At 38.2% G+C, this 25,386-nt stretch overlaps 1 protein-coding gene across 1 annotated transcript in view; it reads right to left on the reverse strand.

Annotated features, from left to right (window-relative positions):
• DIPK1B (divergent protein kinase domain 1B) overlaps positions 1 to 25,386 on the reverse strand; it is a 558,256-nt gene that overhangs the window by 20,569 nt on the left and 512,301 nt on the right. The gene's annotated exons all lie outside the window — the stretch shown is intronic.

Raw genomic sequence — 25,386 nt, forward strand, 5'->3', positions numbered from 1 at the left:
TCCGATACTTCAAAGATGTACCCCAAAAATGTCATTCTAAATTATTATATGGTTCAGAACTTAAATCACTAATCATGATATCTGACTGGATGAGGGAACTCTTAAATGGAGGTAAAATGCATGTATTATATAGTCAGCAAACACCTTAAATAAATTGAACGTGCTACCTTTATCTGACTTGAAGCAAAAAGAAAACATTTAAAAACAAACATTGTTCCTGCATTGCAGGAACTGAAATAGCCTACAGACCCCTACAATCATACTTTGTACATCATATAATTATTTTTTTAAGTACATATGATAACAAACCTACAACACATTCATTTATAAGCCATGATAGAAGTGCCAGAAACTGCATTTGTTATGTGTATGTTAGAAGAAAAAAATATTAACATGTATAGGCATAGTAAGCCAAGCAGATGTCTCAGCATAAAAGAGATAAAAAGGTGAATGAGTATTGACTGGCCTAAACTAGGCTTCTTTAAAAAAGGAAAAAAAAATTTTTAAACAAGGCCATTGTGTAATAATGATAACCTTTACATGAACCTTTGTGCAGACAGCTTTACCATATTTTAGTGATGTCCGCTGTCTGGGTTTTGCCCTTAAGGGCAAACTGCACCAGTAGTGGGTAAATTCAACCTCACTATTGTTCAAGTGGGATTATCATTATAAGATGGTAAATGAATATATGGTGAATATATATATAAAAATAAAAATATGGAATATTATTTTTGTTTTCACTCTCAGGTTACTGTTGATAGTAGAACCTTTTTAAATAAGTGAATTCAAAATTCACAGTAGGTTTTTGGAAATGCAAAGCATTTAGTATGATAAAGAACTTGCTCAGTAATGAATGCTTAATGCAGATTAGATTATAAAAATGCTTTATTTTTTTGTTAGGTGATAATTATTTTTAAAAGTAACTTCCCACATTGATGTTTATGTATATATATATATATATATATATATATATATATATATATATATATATATATATATATATATATATATATATATATTTATACACACACACACACACACACACACACACAGACAGCAGAAGGTTACAGTGAAAATATATTGGCTGGCTTATTTTCAGAAGTCAGGAAGTGCTGTTTTAATCCTTTTTGATTCAGGTAACATGAAAACTATAAAAAGATTAACATAATAAAATAATTTTATCAGAAATTGCATTATTATAACGAACAGTGGTATTTCAGCTACTGTTATATATTTGGCAATGCCTCGAGACAATTGTAGAGAAACTACTCAAAGCTTTTCTTCTTCAGTGATTATGTGCCTAAGTGAATCCAAAGGCTGTATTAGCAAAAGCAGTTCTTCTGTTTGGCAATGCTGCAAAAGCAGATGACAGTTTCTTAGAGCTGCTCCCACCCTAAACAAAATTTAAACATGTATATCACCAAGTCCTTAATCTTTAGGGGAAGACAATACTTACCAGGATGTCTTTTAAATTAAAAAAATAATCTTTGAAAAAAAGATGTATAACTGTAGACAAGATTTCCATAGTTTGTGTATTTGTACTCTCAATTAAATAATGAAGAATCTGTGAGACTTTGAAAGAAACTTCTTTATATATCTGTTCATTGCCACATGCAGGAAAAATCATGTTTCATTGTGTAGACACTTCCCATAAAATTCCTGCAGTCTTGTGGTATTTTTTGTCTCATTTGATATTTCACTATATATTTCTGATGTGGCTGTATACCTGCTCTTGGCCAAATTTTAAAACAATACTATTAAGCACTGAACCTATAATTGACCCCATCAGAGTAAGGAGGAACATATGTGACATTACAAATCAGTAAAAGACTTTTAACAGATTGTACTGCTATCAACTTTGGTAGAAAGGACAACAACCATTACGTGAAAAACAAATAGTGGAAAGGAAATTATAGAAACAGGACACCGAAAAGCTAACCTAGACTGATTTTATTGAAGGTACTGTGTGTAGTTGTTTTAAATTAATAAATTTATCTAGTGTTAATCTGACTCACGAACAAATGAGGGTTTTGAGCAAAGGGCTGACTTTTGTGCCATCAGCTAGAGTGGACTTCATTTCTGCTATTAATTCTTTGAGCTATTATGTCCACAAGTTAAATTTAAGATGTTTTTTTTGATGGCATAACTTACAAGGGTAAATTCTTTGTTTTCAAGAAGCCCAGCTCTTTTAACCCACCACCGAGACCTGAGTTAGTAGCTTTTTTGGTGGCTTGTGAAAATGAAGTATGGGATTTACTTAATAATAAAACTGACAATGTATTTTATAATATGACTAAAATGGAAAGAGACATCTTGTTTGAATTGAAAAATAATAAGGATATTTTTATTACCAAGCTTGACAAAGGTACTGTGGTAATTATGGATTATAGTTTTTACTCTCAAAGCTTGAAAAATATGTTGAATGATGAAAAGTATTATGCTGTGGTGAGTTTGGCTGATGTAAAAAGATCATATGGTTTGATTGATGTCTTCATAGAAGAATGGTTAATTGAAAAGATCCTTTTCAGTTTAGCCAATTCATTAAAGGAATAACAGTGGAAGAAACTATGTGGCTAGTTATAGCTGATGTGGTATCCTTGTATACTGTAATACCCAATGATGAGGGTTTGGAAATGGTCAACAGAGAACTTTGCCATTCACAATGTTTTATAAATGATGAAGTGAGTTTGTCCACTGATATTTTGGATGTTATTTTAATGTATAACCTTTCTAAAATTTGATAATGTTGTTTACAGACAAAAGAAATGGAGTACCGATGGGGGCTGCTATGGCCCCCAGTTATACTAATATTTTTATGATGGGTTGGGAAACAGAAACTTAATTTTAAATCAATATTTTTTGATAATATTATAGTTTACAAGCATTTTATTGATGATTTTTTTATATGGAAGGGAACTGAAAGTATGCCTTTAGATTTTATGTAGTATTTAAATTTTGTAACAGCGTTTTCAAAATGTACTTTTACTTTTAACAGAGAATGTATTAATTACCTGGATTTAACTTTATATAAGAAAGTCAACAAATTGAATGCAAATTTATAAAAAATTAGTACAAAGTAATATTTACTTGCACTGTAACAGTATGCATAGTGGCAGGCTTAAAAATAATATAATTAATAGTTTGATAGGATAAATAGATTGACTGATGAGCCTTGTCACTTTAACATAGAGTGTGAGCCATTGAGAAGGAAGTTTTGTGCCAGAGGGTACCCACCTGAAATGTTAGATGAGGCTATGAATAATGCTTTTTTTAAAAAGGAAACAGTAATAATTTATTCTAGTAGTACCAATAAAGTACCAGCTGGTAAAAATAAGAATAAAGATTATGCTCTACCATGTTTGCTCGATAATTATGTAGACGAAAAAAGTATTAAAATAATAGTCAGGAATAACTGGAAGTTTCTAATGAACTTTCAGGATATTAATAAAATTATAGGAGAGGTTCCTATTTTTTGTAAGTAAGAGAGGTAAACACTTGAAAGAGAATTTTTATAGGGGTAGAAAGAGCAGTTCAGATAGATGTACTGTAAAGGTAATATATAAGTGTGATACTTATAATTATTGTAAATACATTATGGAAGGTCAAAAAGTTATAGTGGCAGCTGGAAATTATGAAATTAATTTGATACATTTAGCTGCAAGTTGAAATATGTAGTGTACATGGCACTATGTGGGCTTTGTCCCATGTTTTACATCGGAAAAACTACTACAGGACTTCATTCAAGGATTTATGAGCAGTTGAAAAACAAGAATCAACTAATGCTTTAGCTAAATATGTGATTTTGTGTCATTCAAAAATAAAGGCATCTTGTAAATTTTCAGTGATTGATTAAGTGAAAAATTATAATTCCAGGTGGGATGCTGATGAGGATCTGGACTGGAAAGAATATTGTTGACAGATAAGGTTAAATGCTTGTGTATATCCAGGAATTAATGATAGGGAGAATTTTAAAGTTCTTCTAAAAAGGAAGGGGTTAAAGCATTGCACAGACTTGGTCATGTGAGTTTGAATTAGGTTATTTAACTCCTTTTGGTGTGATTATGCAACTTGATCTGAAGAAGTTCAATTTGAACAAAAGCTCTTACCAGTTGTTTTTATCATTTATTAAAGTGTGTGCTTTTTACCGTTTTAAGCTGTTTTTGTTGTTGTTTATTTAGTTATTTTTTTGGTTCTGCTTTGAGGTTATTTTTTTGCAAGCCTTTAGTTGGAATAATTAGAAAAAAGGTCATGTTCCTTGAATATAGTTCATAGGTGTTTACTAGGCTAACAACCACAAGGGCCTTTTTAAGTCTAGCCATGCATCCCAAATCTCTGACAAGTTCTGATACCTTTGATAAGTGTAAGCAGGGATTTGGGAGATGAAACATTTACAAGCAGAGGGGTTGGAGATGAACCATTTACAGGTCGCCTGTGTCCATTAGAGACATAGTTGCCAAACCAGAGATGAATTTCCTGTTCCCTATCCAGTTGTCCAAGTTGCACTTGAATTGGGTTTGGGAGGAGCTGTGCTTCACATGGATGAGGAGCCTGTTCCATAGATGGGGTAGTCTCTGGGATACATACCTGTCTCTTCACCAGGTCCTGTTATATCACAGGCAAGGTTTAAGTCTTTAGAATGGGTAATTCTGGTACTGTTTGTTTTGTGAATGTGTAGGAAGTCCATCAGACTGGGACCTGACAATGCCCTGTATGCCAGGCATAGATATCCCCTCAAAAGCCTGTAGTAGACAGAATACAGGGATAGGGCCTTGAAGTGGTCTGCATAGGACATTTTACTTAATGCCCTCTATTCTTTTAGTGAGGAACATCTGTGGATGTTCCAGTTGTTGGATATACCTGGTTAGGTACATACCAAAGGGGACACTGTATTCAATAATAGGTCTGATGAATGTCGAATACAGCGGAACAATGACTTCCTTGGACTTGGATGCCATACCTTTCTTTATAAGTTGTCCAGCGTAGAATGATTTCCTCACTGCTGTGGACACATGATGATCAAAGGCTAGATTACTGTCTATGTGTGTCCCTAAGACCCTGACTACTGGGTCAACTCTAAGGGGTGTGTTGTATATATGATAGTTACCAGGGGTGGATGACTTCCCAAAGGATACTATTATGCATTTCTTGACATTTAATTTAGTCCATGGCTCTGACACCAGTTGTTTGTCCAGTCTGTATAAACATCATAGTTTCAAATTCTGTTTGAATTTGAAAAAAAAAAAAAAAGAAATCAAGTAGAATTCATATCCTACTTGTGTGATGGTGGTAATGGGCTTTTCATCCTACACACTCATTTTATATAATCAGACATAGGCTACTGCACCTTGAGGAAACAGGTGTTTTCCCTGCAATTAACTTATTTGAGAAGAGTCCATTTTTTGCTCTTCACTACATTAGGAAAATCACCTATCACATTTAATGTATGCTACTGAAAGTAATTTATACCCAGAAATGTCAGGGGTTTTGCCCCTCCCCACAGACACACATCCCTATATTAATAATTAATTATTATTAAATCCATGAGAGGCACGATTACGTTGGTTTGGACATGTGCTGAGGAGGGATGCTGAGTATATTGGGAAAAAGATGCTAAGGATGAAGCTACCAGGTAACAGGAAAAGAGGAAGGCCTAAGATAAGGTTTATGGATGTGGTGAGAGAGGACATGCAGGTGGTTGGTGTGACAGAGCAAGACGCAGTGAACAGGAAGAAATAGAAACAGGTGATCTGCTGTGGCGACCCCTAACGGGTACAGCCGAAAGAAGATGATGATGATTAAATCCATGCCCTTGCATATCTGTCTACAATGCAAATCATAAAAAGGTATTTTCCAACATTATTCACATTTAGATCATGCTGGTAATATCTCTGATGTAAAGGGTCTATGTCATATAATCGAACTTCCAAAATTGAGAACACCATATGTTCGAACCTGGAAGTTCGAAATATGACAACATCGAAACCTCAGAACAGTGAATTTTTTCCCATGGAAAAAATTTGCTGTTCCAAAAAACACACACACAACACAGGCACACCAGAAACCTAATAAACCTACACTAGACCTTACATACACAACTATCTATGCACTAACCTTAACCCAACCCTAACCTTAAGGTCCGCCACTATCACACACTTACCTTACCCACACCTTAACCCTAAATTCCGTCACTATCACACACTTATCTTACCCGGCCCTAACCCTAAAGTCCGTCACTATTGCACACTTACATTACCTGTGCCCTAACCCTAAAGTCTGTCACACTCGCACACTTACCTTAACCCGATCGGTAACTTTCGCAGCACAGTACAGAAAATGTCAAAGCCGTGGAAACAGCCAACTGAATTCTTTCCCTGGGAAAGAATTTGAATTTCCACGGCTTCGACATTTCTAGTTTTCGAACTTCCCCATTTGAACTTCTAATATTCGACATTTAAAACAGTCAATTAAATAAAAGGTACCCAATGTAAATAGCATGCATAAAATCATCAGTCAGATAGCCAGAACCATAGCATTGTGAGATAAAGCTGGTGACCTAGCTTTGATTAGCAGCTTGGGCAGCTGTGGTGCTGGCACGAATGGATGGGCATGCCTTTTCTGGGGTAGGAGGATAGAGGTGTGTGCACTTGGAGAATTCGACTGCAGTTCAGTTTTTCTGGTGGAGACTGGACAGTAAAGCACAAACAGCTTCTGTTGGTAAGTGGGACATCCTGCTGACATCAGCCATTTTTGGAAGTAAGGGGCAGTACAGCAGTGATGCCCATTTTGATTCACCAGGAGAAGAGACCTGGACATAAGCTTGGCTCTGTGGTGTAATATTCAAAACATGTTTTACCAGTAAAAGCAGCTTTTTGCAATTCATTGTGACAAGTACTGTACAATGAAGTCAGAATAAATTAAAATGTACCATGGGGTTCTAACAAACTTCAATAGTATTAATCAGGTTAATAGTAACAACTATGGGATTCAGAGACTTGTATTTAATGGAAACATTTTATATTTTAATTGTAAGACCTGGAATATAATTTAGTTTTTTTGTCTCTTGAATCTTGCTGATATTGCCAGATTATAATCAGTTCAGACAGGATACACAAAAAGATGAACAGTATAGCTGATAATTCTTATTCAGACAGATTTAAACAATTGAATTCCTATAGCATACTCTTCAAGGTATTGAGAAAAAAGCTATATTTGGCTATGAGAGCCATTTTAGATGAAAAATTTAGAAATTAAAATTGTTTAATTATTAAAACACCACACAGCAACATTAAAGACAGAGAACTAGTATTTACGATAGAGAAAAAATAGAACACATCAAAGAGATAGGTATTTAAAGCAAACTTTACCCAGGTATTGGAATAATCTACTTCTTGGAATTAGGAAATCAAAAAAAAAATAAATAAATAAAATGAAAAAAAAAAAAACAAGGAAAACTTTAAAGTTACACTGGATAAATGTATATGGGAAATAAGAACTATGTTTAAGGTATCCAGGAGTTTGTGTTTTAAAGGCCCAGGAGAGTGTGTGTGAGTGTGTGTGTCTGTGTGTGTGTTTATATATATATATATATAAATATATACATATATATAAAATTTATATTTTTTCTCTAGACTAAAAGAAGTACTTAGGAATAAATTAAAATGTGAAAAAATAATAAAATACATTTTGCAAACTAAAACAGGAGAACAACTAGATTTGTGCAGCTGCAAAAATGGTAGGCTGCTACATTAAGGGCTTTTTTAATTTCATAGTAATTCCAAGAATGAAATTATGGTGAGCTACAAAATAATGAAAACAATTGATAATGTTCAGCAAATAACAAAAAGATAAGCATTTCTGGTGGGGTGGGGTGGGGCAAGCCCCCTGTATCCCGTCAGCTCCAGATCTCTATACTAACTCTAAGATGTCATAACCTTGGAGGGTATGGGAAACTTCCTTAAACCACAGTTCTACAGATTTACTCTTATCATCTATGTTTTGATTGACATGACAGTTAATTAAAATCCACTGACTAAATCCGTTTAAACAGAACGCAGTATGATTAAACCCAGTGCTGTTTTGCAAGAAAGGAGTCATAATGATATTACCCCAATGTATGGAATTAATATTTTACTGAGATATGTCAGTCTTGTAGCTGATTATACTAAGCAGCAGAGTTATAAGAGGCTTGTCCATAGAGAAGAAAGTCATTTTGTTTTCTTCCATACCAGTGTCTGCATGTGGCAGTGCTTTCAGGGCAGAGAGTTCTTTGAAGAGGTTCTTTGAAGTAATGCAGCTTAACTTAGCATTAAAAAAAAATCAAAACATTATTTCCTACACACAAAGGAAAAGCTTTGGTTGGCCGCTCTCAGCAGTCTGTTCCCCACAGAACAACTTGATATATAATTCAAAGCCAGTCCACTCACAATTGATTCCTATGATTACAAAACACTAGAGCTGCTCTCATCCCTGCCCCACATCTACTGTAACCCTCCTAGTCGCTTGTCTGGTGGCATGATTCTAAGAAAATCTATAGAGGTTTTACTCTCTGAACCTCACAAGAAAGCTAGTAAAGGACTAAAAAGGTTCACTTTGGTTTGATCCTACTGAGCTCTAAATCTGGTATCTGGTTGAAAATGCATAACACCTTATAGGAGAGCTTACTTCTTCTAATTCACTTCCATCCCAGCCAAACCAAAACTGACCTAATGTGTTAATGGTAAAAAAGTGGTTCTAAATGCAGACAAAGAATAATGTCTGTCTGTCTGTGACAGTGTTGCTGTAGGTCCAGAAGCAACTCTTGGGAATCCTGAGAACAAGAAAGGAAGGGAAAATCCAAGGGGTTACACCCAATCTGAGTTGGACTGCTATGCTTGTTGCATTAGAATCTGGCAAGACTTACACTGTTGAGTGTCAGTATACAACAGGGGAAGAGTCTAAATGTTGTTGTTGTGTCTTTCGGCTTTTCCCGGTTAGGGGTTGCCACAGCGGAACTCCGGTCCGCTAATGATTGGCAGTAGATTTTTATTTGGCTGAAATCATCATCTCCATTGCTATCTGGGGATCTGAGCTGATATCACAAGACTATGAACAGCAATGGATACACTTTCACACATATATACATGCACAGAGAGAAACACACACACACACACACACACACACACACACACACACACACACACACACACACTTTCCCAGTTTAAGAAATAGGGCAAAATGGCTAAGGAGAGAAATGAATGATGCTCACAATAATGTGGTACAAAAGAAAGAAGCCATGGAACAAAAAATGCTTCTCCTTTTACATTTTGCAAAACAGGAGAACTGCAAGAAAGTAGATACAAGTCATACTCCATTAGTCACTGCTTCTAAAAACAGCCCACTGAGCCACAAAACTGCTGATTAAACAGTGTCTTTTTAACGAAAGTAAAGTAAAATTGCAACCACAAAAAATATAATTTAGGATAATAAGATTTAAATTAACAAAACTGTCCCCATTAACAGTATACTATCAGTACCCTAAAATGATAAGTCAGAAAATGAATGCACCTGCATGTTGAATTTGGGAGATCCTGAAAGACCTCCACAATTTCGCTCATACTAATAAAACTTTAACAATTTAAATAAAGTAAAATATGTCACAGTGACAAGAAACATAAAGCTATATTGTCAGTAACACTAACTGCAGTCCTGCTATAGAATACACGTGACGTATGTATCTATCTATGTGAGCTTTCTTATGCATAATCAATATGATTACATCGGTTGCCTATTAGAACCGCGAAACCGCAATTGCGCGAATACGGAAATGTCAACACATAGTGAGCGAACCGCGAAAACACTGAATGTCCTGAAGCATGAAATTCAAAATCTCGAATTGTCATAGTTTGGCCCTTCTCCAATATAGCTCCTTAAGGTAAGTGTGCAATAGTTATGGACCTTAGGGTTAGGGTGCGGGTTAAGGTAAGTGCATACATAGTAATATATATAAGCTTTAGTTTAGGGTTAGAAGTAGGGTTTTGTTAAGTGTATGTATGTGGATTATTTATTTTGTTTGGGTAGGTAGTAGGTAGCGGGCGGTGGGGTTGTCCAACTATGCCGATCTGACATTTTGAATTTCGCGGTTTAGGACGTTCGGTGTTTTTGCGGTTCGCTTAATATGTGTTGACGTTTCTGTATTCACATATGTAAGGTTTTGTGGTTTTGATATAGACCCGATTACGCCTGTATGGTCCCTCATAATAGCAGAACTAGAAAACATAAGGGATTAATTCCATTATACAATGAAGTTAAATTATACACCATGGTTTTATTATACATGGATTCCTATTTCTCTTGTGCCCTGAATTATGACTTTGGGAACTTTATTACACATATTGTTGATTCGTAGTACAGAACTTGGGTTGTGAGATGTTTGCTGAACCTCCTCTAATCATACCTCTCAACCGTACAGAATTCCTTGGAATTTCACAGTTTTGAGGCTAATATAATAGGGTGCCTCGAATTCTCAGGTGCCCCCTTAAAATCCTGATTTTTTTTAAAAATGTATTTACAATTTTTTAAATTAATGTCAATGTCATTGCACATCGCCAGCGTGTCCTGCAATGGCATCAACATGTGGGGGCGTGTGCGATGACATCAGCATCGTGAGACAGTCCCTATGAGGAAGTACTTTCTGCAACCCATAACCAACAAAAATCACACTAGATGACTAGTAAAACACAAGTTGCACTTTGGGTGAAGGTATTCTGCTGGTCTGGATCCTTTTCCAAGAAGCATTGGTGTCAGCTAGGTCCTTCTCGGTCACCGGTATGCCTCTCCATCCTTGTCCCCTTTGACAGGATGCTGCTGCTGCTTTCAGTGCTTACACAGATGTGTGCTAGAACTAGTGCGGGAGTGGCGTCCAGGTCCTCCTGTCTTTTCTGAAAAAACTGTAGCTTCTGCTTCCTGCTTCCTGGTTTAAAATATAAACGGGACCTGATAGGATGAACGGGTTGCAGAAAGTTCCAAACAGAGAAGTCACCACAACGCCCAGACATCCATGAAAGTACACTTTATTAAATAAAAAAACAAAAGACTTGGTGCTTTCGCCTACTTACATTTAGACATCATCAGAGTCAAATCCACATTTCCACTAGTTCCCTTATATAGCATTGTTTAATTGAATGACAACTACACTATTAGTCAGGCCTATTTTTAATAGCAACTCTCAAGCAGCCAGAAACTACAGTTATCTGGCATCTACCAATCCCCATGAGTTCCGGTTAACTGAGAGTTTACTGTGTATATGATGTGCTGGATGTGTGTGTGTGATAAGATAACTTTTTCAATTTTGAATGCATTTTTATGTTTTACATTGAGTAAGATAAAATAGAAAGTGCTGCAAACTTCTAAACTACTGTAACAGTTTCAGGTTTTAGTTCTCAAATCAAAATAATTAGTTGGATCAGTCATCTAATTTTCAAGGACTTCTAGTATTTTCTATATATATTACACAGTTGTATTGTGTAGTCTACCAGACTGGGTATGCAAGCTGTAGAATGACTGTATTGATGGATGGATGGTCTTTCATGTGGAGCTTTTTCCTTTGGGCTTTCACTGAAAAGGGCAGATGTTCATCGTGTTTCACTGTTGCCGTCATTACTCTTGGGTTATCCTGCTGGCAGGCTACCCTCAGTCGGCCAGAATTCCAAAGTCTAGGTCCGGCGTCGGTTGCTGTCGCCTCTTCCCTGACGTCAGTGCGCCAGGGGTATAAAAGATGCAGCTGACACCAATTTCTTCAGTCTTTCTTGCCGCGTGGTGCTCGAAGCAAAAGCAGTTCGCAAGTGTCGGTCAGCCAACTCCTGAGATTTTCAAATCCGAATTTCAGAACCAAAGTCTTCATTAAAGCTAAGTGCCCCATTGGGGAAACTTTTTTCTTGCTCCAGACTGATGTCAGAAAAAGTTAACAATTGTATTTCTTGTGGGAAGCAAATACCTCATAAGGATTTTCACTCTTACTGTATTCCTTGCCTAGGCCCTGATCACAACATTGCTAGCTGTCGGTTTTGTGCTAGATTTAACCAATGCACTATCAAGTGTCAGTTCGATTTTGTATTTCATTACTTTGGCCGAAGATTTAATTATACAATGCCATCGGACCAGCCGACAACTGGAGTTTACAAAAAAACGCAAGGACAAGGAAAAGGATAGGCATCCGATTTCCAAAACTGACGACGAAGCCTCTGCTAGGCCAGTCGCCGGTTCGCCAATTCTCAGTGAGGTGCTTTCGCAGCCCCTGGTGCCCGCTACCTCAGAGCCACAGGCCTCTTCCGACTCCCACATGGAGCTGACTTGGCCTCTGGAAACTCAAGGTATTGGACACTCGGAAATCATTTCCTCAGATGGGACTGGAGCCGCTGAGCAGGCATCGCCTTCTGAGGGTGTCTTCAGACCTACACAACTATATATTAAGCCATCTTCAGCTTCAAAGACAAAGACTAAAGCAGCTCTAAAGAAAAAGACACAAGTACAGCATTCTCCTTCTCAGACTTCCATGCCTAAAAAACAGATGCTCAAAATGGACGAAGACCTAATTAGTTTGATCAGGGCTCCCATTCCCCCTCCTGATAAGAGGCCTAGGCAAGAGACAGAGTATGATTCTTCTGATCAGGTTTCTATTTCCTCTGATTCCTCTTCTGAACAGGATTACTCCATGCTTCCCTATGAGGATTCTGATGCTGAAGAATCCATTCCTTCAGCCTCTCCTCCTGAGGATTATTCTTTTGGGGAAACCCTGCATACCATGAGGGAGCATTTCCACTGGGCGAGCCAAGATTATTCTGAATCTAAGAAAAGGCTCAGAGACTTTCTGCTACTCCCCCAGCACAGACCCCTTGCTATTCCACCTGTCTTGGATATTGTAGATGATGTATTTTCAGAGTCCGGCCTGTCCCCTGACTCTTTACCCTCTGCAACTGCTAAGCCAGACAGGTACTACAGGGTCCCGGATTCTCATAAATTCCTATATAAAAATCTTGCTGCTGACCCAGAAACTATATCTCAGGGTCCCAAATGGGTTAAAGCTTCCACTGCAAAAAACCCTGTCCCCTCTAATAGGGATTCTAGGGCTCTAGACAGATGGGGGAAAAAGGTCTACACTTCTGCTACCCTGGCTGTAAGGGCTTTAAATTGTCAGTTTCATATGCTTAAATATCAGCAATATTTAATGTCACTGCTTAAACAGAAATTGTTGACAAATACTGAAGGTTCAGAGAACAAGGAATTGCAGGATTTATTGCATGCAGCTGAACAAATGGGAAAGCATACTTTGCAATGTGGTTATGATTCACTGGAGGCCTCTTGCAGGGTTGCTGTTACAGGTTCTGTTATTAGAAGGCATGCTTGGTTAAAGGAACAGAATCTGCCTAATCATGTTAAAGCAAAACTATTAGATGCACCATTACAGCATGATACTTTGTTTGGTACTAAAGCAGAAGAGGTGTTGAAAAAAATGGAGGATAAAGCAAAATCCATGCAGACAATCAAGGATTTGTTACAGTTGCAGCCACCCAGGTTTAGCAGGAACTGGCCCTCTAAAAATTGGTCCTTTCCAGTGTCAGACAGACCACAAAGAGGCAGATACAGGTGTCCCAGAGGCAGATCTCAACCCCAAGGCTCATACAGGCCTAAACAATGGGGTGCTCCTACCTCCGAAAGTGGAGAAGACAAATCACAACCTTATAGGAAACAGTCCTAATGACTTTCCTCTACTAGATCCAAGCACTTTTCTTTTGGCAGCCCCCTTAGGGGGAAAACTAGCACTTTTTTCATCATCAAATTGGCAAATGGTTACCTAAGACAAATGGGTCCTGCACATAGTGCCCCAAGGCTACAGGTTCCATTTTCACACCCTACCAAGGTCAAAAGGTATGCCAGACCTGCCACACAATCAATGGGCAGAGGCACATAAACAAATTACAGCCCTCATGGACATGAGGGCCATTCAGCAAGTACCACAACAAGAGCAGGGGCAAGGATTTTACTCCTGACTTTTTCTAGTACCCAGAAAGGACAAAACCTGGAGACCAATACTGGACCTGTCAATTTTAAATACGTTTTTGGAAGTTCCAAAAACCTGGAGACCAATACTGGACCTGTCTATACTAAATACATTTCTAGAAGTTCCAAAATTCAAGATGTTGACTCTACAGCAGCTACTGCCCATGTTGGGCAAGAAGGCTTGGCTCGTAACTTTGGACCTAAAAGAGGCATACCTGCATGTCCCAATCAGACAGTCTTGCAGAAAATACCTCAGATTCATAGCTGGCTCAATACATTACCAATTCTCTGCACTGCCCTTTGGCTTATCTACTGTGCCCACGGTCTTCACAAAATGCCTGGCACCAGTAATTGCGTTTTGCAGACAAAAAATAATTCAAATGTATCCGTACTTGGACAACTGCCTAATTCAAGTAGAGAACAAAGACTTTCTTCTGAAGCATCTGGCGTTTGTAAAAAGATTACTAATTGGCCTAGGGGACACAGTACATGAAAATAAATCAAAACTAGTGCCCTCTCAAGAGATAATATTCCTGGGTGCAAGCTTAAATACAACTTCCCAGATGGCTTATCTCATGCCAGACAAATAAAAGCATCTGACTACTTACTTCAAGAAATTGGCAACAAAAACCCACTTATCTGCAAGGAAAATCCTGCAGGCCTTGGGTTTCATGGCATCTTGCATTCTACTAATTTCATATGCCAGACTGCATATGAGGAAAATACAATGGTACCTAAAAAGTGTTTGGACTCAGCATTGCCACAGCCTGGAGACAGTAATTGCATTAATTCCCTGCCTGCAACAGGAGTTTCGATGGTGGGCAGAAGCCTGTCACCACAACAAGGGTCTGCCATTCAGTTTACCCACAGCCAGACAGACACTGACAACAGATGCATCAGATTATGCCTGGGGGGCCCATATGGCAGGAAAATGTATCCAGGGCACATGGCCTGCAAACCAGATGCATCTTCACATCAATCAAAAAGAGATGCTAGCTGTTCAAAATGTCCTGACAGCTTTTAAGGACCTGATTCATCCAGGACAGTTACTGATAAAGACAGACAACACTACGGTCATGTGGTACATAAACAAGCAGGGAGGTACACATTCCTACCCCCTCTGCAGACAAGCAATGACCTTATGGGACACAGCATTGGCTTTTCAAGTTCACCTGCAAGCACAATTCCTACCAGGAAAAACAAATACTCTGGCAGACGAACTAAGCAGAAACCTCATGGATCCCCACAAATGGAAACTGGATCCACAAGTCTTCCGCATGATAATAAGGAAATGGGGATGCCCAGACATAGATCTATTTGCCTCCCCTTAGAACTGCCAATTGCAGAGATTTTGCACAAGGATTTATCACAAGCAAGTATGGAAAGTGTACGCCCTATCCTTCAGCTAGAACAATCTAACGGTATATGCTTTTCCCCCACTGCCTCTCCTTCCCAGGGTACTCCTAAAGGTCAGACAAGAGAAGCCAAAAATGATATTGATTGCACCAGACTGGCCACGCCAGCACTGGTACCTAATCCTAAAGAGCTTGTCTCAAGGTCCAGCATGGATATTGCCTCAAACTTCTCACTTGCTGACCCAGCAAAACAATCAGATCCTGCACAGCCAACTCAGACCTTAAATCTGGCAGCATGGCTGATAATGTAGCCATTCAGAACACTCCTCTTTCAAAAGCTGTTATGGATGTTATCTTGGAGGCCAGGAGGCCCAGCACCAGAAAATCTTATGCAGAAAAATGGAAGAGATTCTGTGCTTGGAATCAGCAACAAGGCATTGACACGTGTGTACCAAATATCCCTCAGATTTTACAATACCTAACTGAGATGCTGAACAAAGGCCTTTCCTTCTCATCAATTAAGATTCATGCCTCTGCCATTTCAGCCCATTACAATATGGAACCATCTATCTTCTCTCATCCTTTAATAAGGCAGTACCTCAGAGGGGCCAAAAATATTAGGCCTTCAAGGAGAGCACCAATTCCTGCCTGGGACCTCAATTATGTTTTGGAAAAACTCACACAGCCTCCTTTCGAGCCAGCATCAACAGCAGATATAAAATTCTTATCCTGGAAAACAGCTCTGCTCCTAGCAATAACCTCTGCAAGGCGAGTCTCGGAGTTACAAGCACTCGTGGCTGTGGAACCTTTCATCATTTTTCATCCAGACAGGTTTTCTCTGAGGACAAACCCTCCATTTATGCCTAAGGCGGTGTCCAATGTGGCCCTTAACCAAACCATTCACTTGCCAACCTTTTATCCTAATCCACAGAACAAGGGTGAGAAAATTCTGCCTTCTTTGGACATACACAGGCAGTTATGCTTCTACTTGGACAGAACTAAAGCTTTTAGAAAGACTGAGCAACTTTTAGTGTCATATGCTGCAGGATCACAAGGAAAGGCTATCTCAAAACAGACTATTTCTAAATGGATAGGCCACTGCATCCATTTCTGCTATTTTCAACATGGTAAATCAGTGCCTAAGGGCATTAGGCCTCATTCCACTAGAGCAGCAGCCACTTCAGCAGCCTTCCTCAGAGGTGTACCAACCAAAGATATCTTAGAGGCTTCAACTTGGAGTTCAGTGCACACCTTCACAAAGCACTACCACTTACCTCTTTACTCTAAGTCCAGAGCAGGCGTTGCCACTACAGTTCTGCAGGGCCTCATAGCCCCTCCTAATCCTATTTAGCCCAGCCACCCTTCCTCAGCTTTGGGATTCAACCCAAGAGTAATGACTGCATAAGTGAAACAGGATGAACATAGTACAGTTGTGTACCTACCATAAATGTAGATGCTCGAGTGTATTCACTGTTGCAGTCCAGGTTACCCACCCACCATCCCCCTTTTCTTTGCTGGGACTTATCTGCACCTCTCCATCCTATACAACCTTTTTGGTGTATTTGCTTGTAGATGAAGGAAATGTTATTTTTGTGCATGCATTTTTATTGGCATATTTTTCAGCCTACCAATTTGGGGGCACCTGACATCTGGGGCAAGAAAAACTGAAGAAAATGGCGTCGGCTGCATCTTTTATACCCCTGGTGCACTGACATCAGGGAAGAGGCGACAGCAACCGACGCCGGACCTAGACTTTGGAATTCTGGCCGACTGAGGGTAGCCTGCCAGCAGGATAACCCAAGAGTAATGACTGCAACAGTGAATACACTTGAACATCTACATTTATGGTAGGTACACAACTGTACTTTATCCTTGTAGGATCATCTTGGTTAACACATGTAAATAAATACATAAACAACTAGAAATAAATATATAAATAAATAAATAGAGGGAGAAAACATAAATATTGTGGATCAGTCCTAAAACAGTGCATAACATTATAGCAAGCACATGTGCATTCTACATTCCAATCTTCCCCTCCACTGGCATCCCCACAACATTATTTTTAATGAAAATATTATGTGTCAAGTTTGTATGGTGCATTTGTTAGAATAATATGGCAATTGACCTCACTAGCAGATAGACAATTAGCTCTCATTTCTTTAGTCCATTCATGAGCATTATGGCTAGCATATTGTTTCCATTATTTAAGCAGTAAGGCCAGAATACCTAAGTCTGTTATATTAATTATCTCTTGAATGTCCTTGGTGATTCCAGGATGGAGAATTCCTAATAAACACCGATTTCATGTGAGAAACAGTGACATATGTTCACCCCTAATGCATGCTCTGCCACAGACTGATTTATTTCCCTTCATCTGTTGTACTTTTCTTCATGACCAGAACACATGATCAACATCTGTTTCCAACAAATCACAGTCTGGACAATCCAATATATATCTGTTAGTACATCTGAGAATTAATTAAATCGGTATAACAGGTACTAAGTGAGGTGTAGGAGTTTTACTGAAGGATAACTGACATTTGGTCTCAGAAATATTAATGTCTATTTAAAAAAGTAATAATTAAATTTGTCCAATTTTTGTGAATAAGCTGTATGATAAATTGCATCACAGACATCCCGAGATTTTAAACCAGTGCAGATTTGATTTTCTTTCAATTCACTCAAACTAAACAGTTTACTGGGCCATTTGTACCTTTTGCAATACTTGATATTATGGCCTGTTTCATTTGATAGAGAGAGAAAATCTTTCCCCTAAACCTAAATGGAATTTCAGCTCAGTCTTGTAAACAGTTTATAGCCCCCAGTTAGTTCAAATATTTGATGTCTAGCCATTTCAGAATCAAAGGAAATAATCCCGGCAGAGTAAGTGAACTTTCAGTTTGAGCTGCTAACAACTGAATGCCCTACAACAGTCAACGAATGAAAGCCTAAGAGATCCTTCAGATGAGACCAAACATGTAATGATCAATACAAATGGGAAACAGAAAGTAAGAAACCTCAAAAGAGATATTGTAACCATCTCTACCTAGTGCTGAATGAATCATACACTACGTCAGAAAACCACTTGTCTAGATGAAATTAGTTTATTTTTCTCTGTTGTCAGCCTGAAAGAACTTTTCCTTGATGTCTTCAACTTGTCCATAGAAATAATGCATTTTCTACTTTTAGTACTTACAGTGGATATAAAAAGTGTACACACCCTTGTTAAATGCCAGGTTTTTGTCATATAAAAAATGAGACAACAATAAATCATTTCAAAACTTTTCCCACCTTTAATATAATCTGTACAATTCAACTGAAAAACAAACAAATCTGTTAGGGGAAATATATAAAATAAAAAATGTACAATAAGCTGGTTGCATAAGTGTGCACACCCTTAAACTAATACTTTGTTGAAGCACCTTTTGATTTAATTACAGCATTTAGTCTTCTTGGGTAGGAGTCTATCAGCATGGCACATCTTGACTTGGCAATATTTGCCCACTCTTCCTTGCAAAAGCGCTCCGAATCTGTCAGATTGAGAGGGCATCTCTTGTGCACAGCCCTCTTCAGGTCACCCCAGAGATTTTCTGTTGGATTAAGGCAGTGACGGCTGGTAACTTCAAATCAAAGGGGGGCTGCAGGAGACAGCTGAATGGGTGGGTCAATGGGAATGGGTGTGACTAACTAGAAAGGGGAGAAGCTATATCAAGATGGAAACAAAAGGGATGTGAGGCATGAAAAAATAAATTACTTTTTAAATACATTACTGGAATGCCAGTCAAAATCAAGTATAAGAAAAACAAGCAGCACTTAACTCAAATCACTTCTCCTTGCACTCCAATTCTAATTATAATTTATATTCAGCTTTATTAAAGTACCAAGTAACATGCTGAAAGTAGCAATCTCTGTGATACCCTCACTTGTAAAAACGTTTCTTATCCAAAAAAGACCTGCTGCCTGACAACTATCTACTTGTTTCATGGGGAAAACATGATCAAAGTAAAAAATGAAAAGCAAACAAGAAACAAGCTCAACATATATTGCTTAAAGGATTACTGCACAGGATATGGACCATGCATGATAGATTGGCATTCTGTTTAGTTTGCAGGTAAAGCCTGTAATGAGCTTAACATAATCTAATCCTGGCCTTTATTACAAATACTGTCATATGCATTTCAATACCAAAGGCTTATACATTATCTAGTTATGTAAGTATTCTCTGCATGGCAACAACAGAAAGGCTTTCAATGTTGGCAATACTGCTTATTAAAACTTACTTGCATCTTACAATATCAGACAAGCTTACCTGATGGTCATTAAAGCACTGCTACTTAAACACAGAGCAAAAGGCACTTTCTGAATAATAATAAGCTAATAAGCATATATCAACAGTATAAAAATGACAGAAACCAGAAGATTCTGCAAAATCAATGACAGATGAAAAGCCACTGTAGTACTTGTGTTTACCTTGGATGGGGGGGGGGGGGTAGTCTGCACATTTACACTGCATAACTGTCCCTTGCCATGCTTGGACACATCCAGAGTCACTACATGGGGGAGTGGGGTGCAACAAGTTTGTCACAATTTGAAATGTCTCTGGCTGTCTGCGATGGCCCTGACACATTTGTCATACCTCTCAACCTCAGAAGAAGTCTGGACAAAGCCATACATAGAAGTGGGACAAAGGCCCAAAAATAAGGACAATTTTTAAATATTGCTCTTATAAACTTAGAAAGATAATAGAATAGTAAGTCTTGTATTAGTATAAATTTTCTGAAAGGTATGAAATATGAAACTCAAATGTCTTTCATTATTTTCTAACTTCAGTCTTTAATGATTTGCCACTAATTTGCCAAAAAAAACACAATTTTATGAAAAATGGACCAAAAATGTGATGCAAAAATATAAAATAGCCACACAATACAGTGTACAAAACCTGTCAAAGAAGGGACACTTTTAATATTAGTACTGCTAACTTGAGCAGCTGACAAAAGAATCTGCATACATTTCTGAAATAAAAGTAATCTTTAACTGATTATTACAGTTATTAATTGTAAACCCTCCATGTTTTCTTCCAAAATTGCCATTTTGCAGAGGGATTATTAGGGGAAGAGCAAAATTTTGAGCCAAGATCAGGGACAGTTGAGAGGTTTCGATATGCCTAATTCTATAAGGCAATTTTATTTGCACATGCCTCTCAACCTGTTAATGCAGGAAATCTGGACAAGGCCAAATATATTGGGGGAACATACAAACACTACTAAAAATTACTCTTGTATAAACTTAAGACAGTTGATAGAATAACAGGTTTTGCTTTAGCATGCATTTTTCTGAAGGTTATGATGTAAATTTAACTCAATGTCTGTCATTTAGTGACTTCATTCCTAAATGATTTGCCAGAAAACCACACATTTTATGAGGAACAAACTAAAAATAAGAAGCAAATATCTATTCATTTTGCAAAAATATGGACAGCTGAGAGGTATAGTTCAACCAGGGCTGTCTGAATTTGCTGCCCTTCCCCTCTCAAAATCATGGTCGATTGGAGCCTCCCCCCTGCAACCAATCCAGTGTCCCATTTCTTAGTGATTTTGCCCCATTTACCATAAACACTGTAATGTGCATACTGCTTTACTTCTGCGATGATTTGGATTTCATTTGAAAGTTTTATTTTGCATTTTTACAGCACAAACCCCAATAGATATCTGCTAAACAAAGCAATGCAGTCTCACAATGAAAACAGACTTAGCATTAAAACTTCTCTGCCCTTGAAACTCACATGCATTGAAACAGCATTGAAACCAACATTCAAAGAAAATCCATTTTGCCAGTGGCAGATAAAGGTTAACTTTGGGCTGTTTTCAAATCATAGGCCCCTTGAACAGAAAACATACACATGCTCTTTGATACACCTTACCGATTGTATTAAATTTTATTCCTTGTACAATACAGTACAGTTGTTAGAGGGCATTTTAAATATATTGTTTTGAACATTAGTAAACAATGAAACAAAATGCATGCACCAATGACAAAACTACCCAATTCAGAACATTTCCATCATAAAAGTCTACTCAGCCTTCTACACTCCACCAGTATCAGTACATATGCACAATCTCTGAAGTGTAAAAGTCATCTAAATAATTCCACATTAAAGAAATATGTAACAATGAAGAGCTTGCTGCTAGCAAACAACTTTATATGTCATTGTTTATTCATCTACAAATAAAGTGCCTGTTGCCCTTGAGGAATAAATTGCCTATGTTGCATGGATTAAAAAAATGATAAGCTAGTAATATCGCAATAGGGACTGTATGGCAAACTGATAACAGGTTCATAGTTACTACTCTAGGTATCTTTGCCAAAAAGGACTGCAGCATCCACCCACTTTACAACACAGTACAGTATCAGCAATGCATCTATTTACTGTGGGAGTAGAACCCACAACCTTCTGCATCAAAAGCAAGTACACTACCTATTAACAATGCAAACAGACTCAGAATAAGCAGCACTAAAGTTTTGTTCCCCTGCAGCTCTCAGCTCCTTGTAAAATCTACTTGACACACAGTTGTATCTCTGAACTTTGCAGCACAAGAAATCTTGAAAAAGCTGAAATTTATTGGGGGGGGGGTAAAAGCCCCAAAAACAGGGACACATTTTAAACATTGCTTGTACAATGTTGGAAAGTTGCTAGAATAAAATGCTGTGTTACACCATACATTTCACTGCCACGTCTTTAACCCAGGGGACCCTATGCAAAACAGTCAGAGAAACATACCAATATGCCAAATCAGCTGTTTTGTGAAAGAGAGAAAGACAAACTTAAATGGCTACCATTTAGTGAATTCAGTTCTCACCATAGCTGTCAACACCTGAACAAAGCCAATAATGGGGGAATACAGCCCCCAAACATATTCAGTGAATTCAGTTCTCACCATAGCTCTCAACCTCTTAGCAAAAAACATGGACAAAGCCAGTAATGGGGGGAATACAGCCCCCAAACATTCAATGAATTCAGTTCTCACCATAGATAGCTTTCAACCTTAGCACAAAATAGCTGGACAAAGCCAATAATGGGGGAATACAGTCCCAAAAATAGGGACAAATTTGAAATATCCATGTTATAAACTTAGACATCTGCTAGAATAAACAGTTTTGTGTTACCATGTACTTTCTGAAGAATTTGAAGTCTGAAATTCAAATTCCTGTTATTTTTAAATATTTAACCAGGAAACTAGTCTGACTTGGAACAAAAGACCATTTTCAGCAGAGCAGGGAGAAACTCCAGACACATCTTTGTAAGATGGGAGGACATGCAGACTCCACACAGAAGGCACCCCAACCATGAATCAAACCAGAGAACCTGTAGCTGTCAGGCAGCAATGCTACCAGTGCACCACTGCACTACAGACTTTGCAAGCCAAGGAAAAATGTAGATACAGAAACCACAGATTTTATGAGGAACAGAACAAATATGAGGCAAAAATCTGCAATTTTTTTTAGAAATGGTAGTGGATAGGGAATTCAGATCCTTGCCACCTGCATCCAAGGTACAGGGTTCAAGACTGAGTATCTCTACCCACCATCATTTGTTCTCTCTAGCCACCAGTATATAGCAACTGGGGCATTACACACAGATGCACACACCAGTCTTCATCTACCATGTTTCATGCACAGAACATATCCGAAGCCAGCGACCAACAACAGAACATGTCCGAATCCATCTGCACGACGCCCATCCAGCCAGCGACCATTTGCAGTATAAGTCATGAAGCCTGCACAGCGAAATCCCTGCGAGAGCTCTCAGCTCACCCCTCATTGGCCCTGTCTGCAAGGGAAGCAGTCCGGAGCTCCTCTGTTATGTGTGGTCGTCGACCGCACAGATTTCTGGGTATCCTACAGCACAGGTTGCTGGGTACCTCTTTCTCTGCATCCGGACTGCTGATAAAGGCAGTCTGAGTGTCTGTGCATGTGAGGAGTCAGGATTTTTTGTTTCACAGATTTTTTTCTTTGTTTTTTGTAGGTGGGAGGGCTGCAGACCAGCAGCCCGATAGCACGAGCCGCCCCTGGATTAAGGTCTGGGCTCTGGCTGGGCCATACAAAAACATTTATTTTCTTCTGATGAAGCCATTCTTTTGTTGATTTGGATGTATGTTTGTGGTCATTGTTGTGCTGAAAGGTGAAATTTCTCTTAATCTTCAGCTTTCTAGCAGATGCCTGAAGGTTTTGGGCCAAAAGTGACTGGTATTTGGAATGGTTCAGAATTCCCTCCACCTTGACTAAAGCCCCAGTTCCAGCTGAAGAAAAGCAACCCCAAAGCATGATACTGCCACCACCATGCTTCACTGTGGGGATGGTGTTCTTTTGGTGATGCAAAGAGTTATTTTTGCGCCAAACATATAATTTGGAATTGTGGCCATAAAGTTCAACCTTGGTCTCATTAGACCATAACACATTTTCCCACATGTTTTTGGGAGACTTGATGTATTGTTTTGCAAATTTTAGCTGGGCCTGGATGTTTTTCTGTGTAAGAAAAGACTTCTGTCTTGTAACCCTAACCCATAGGCCAGACATATGGAGAATACGGGAGATTGTGTACTACATGTGACAACAACCAGTACTTGCCAGAAAATCCTGCAGCTCCGTCAATGTTGCTGTAGGTCACTTGACAGCCTCCCTGACCAGTTTTCTTCTTGTCTTTTCATCAATTTTGGAGGGACATCCAGTTCTTTGCAACGTCACTGTTGTTATTTTCTGCACTTTTTGATGACTGTTTTCACTGTGTTTCATGGTGTGTCCAATGCTGTGGAAATGTTTTTGTACCCTTCTCCTGACTGATACCTTTCAACAATGAGATCCCTTTGATGCTTTGTAAGCTCTCTGTGAACCATGGCTTTTGCTGTAGCAGGCAACTGAGTAAATGTCAGGAAAATCCTGCTAGGACAGCTGAACTTTATTTGGGGTTAATCTCTTTAATTGATGGCAGGTGTGTACCCAAGAAGACTGAATGCTGTAATTAAAGCAAAACATGCTTTAACAAAGTATTAGTTTAAGGGTGTGCGCACTTATGCAACCAGCTTATTGTATGTTTTTTTTATTTTTTATATTTATCCCCTAACAGATTTGTTTGCTTTTCAATTGAATTGTGTAGGTTATAGGTCACATTAAAGGTGGGAAAAGTTTTGAAATGATTTATTGTGGTCTCATTTGTTTATATCACAAAAACCTGGCATTTTAACAGGGGTGTGTACACTTTTTATATCCACTGCATATCATGTGTCTGTGGGGAGATTTATCAAATGGAAACATAACTTCTGATTACTAAGGATATCCTGCATAATATCAAGACAACAAGGAGACATCTTCCCACAATAAAGGTTAAACTATATTACAGAATTCATACATTTATTTACAGTTGCCCAAAAATCCCAGATAGAGCTCAAAGTAGGTACTCATTGACTGTAAAATGAACATGGGTGCTTCCTGTTGTTCTGACTAAAGTGTGACACAATATTTTTGGAATTAAAGGGGATATCATTCTCCCTATCTCAGTTAAATAAAGAATCTAAATAACTTTGTAGTCTCCCTTGAACATTAAGGCTCATTATAGCTGTTCCCACTTTAGTGTTGTCATGTTTATTGAGCCAGGTGCTGTCCTTAATTGGAAATGTGTACATGGAGATGTTAAATAAAACAGATCCCAACATGGACCCTTGTGGTATACCTTAATATATGTTATTCTGATGTTAAAGAGTAAGACAGCTTGACTTTTTTATTTAATTTAATTTTCTTATATTTTTGCAATTGTTGATTGAGGTAGACTACTGATCTCAACAGACGATTTTCAGGCTCAGCCCTTGGGAATACAGCCAAGAGAAAAATGAAACAAAGTGTTATTATTAGCAAAGATAAATAAGCAAAAATATACATCTGAGAAAAATAAACTGGCATAATAGTTGACAATGGTTATAAAATACAATGGAAAAATATTTGG

Source organism: Protopterus annectens, chromosome 16.part0 (genome assembly GCF_019279795.1).
Source record: "Protopterus annectens isolate FY-2018-M chromosome 16.part0, PAN1.0, whole genome shotgun sequence".
Lineage (NCBI taxonomy): Eukaryota > Metazoa > Chordata > Ceratodontiformes > Protopteridae > Protopterus > Protopterus annectens.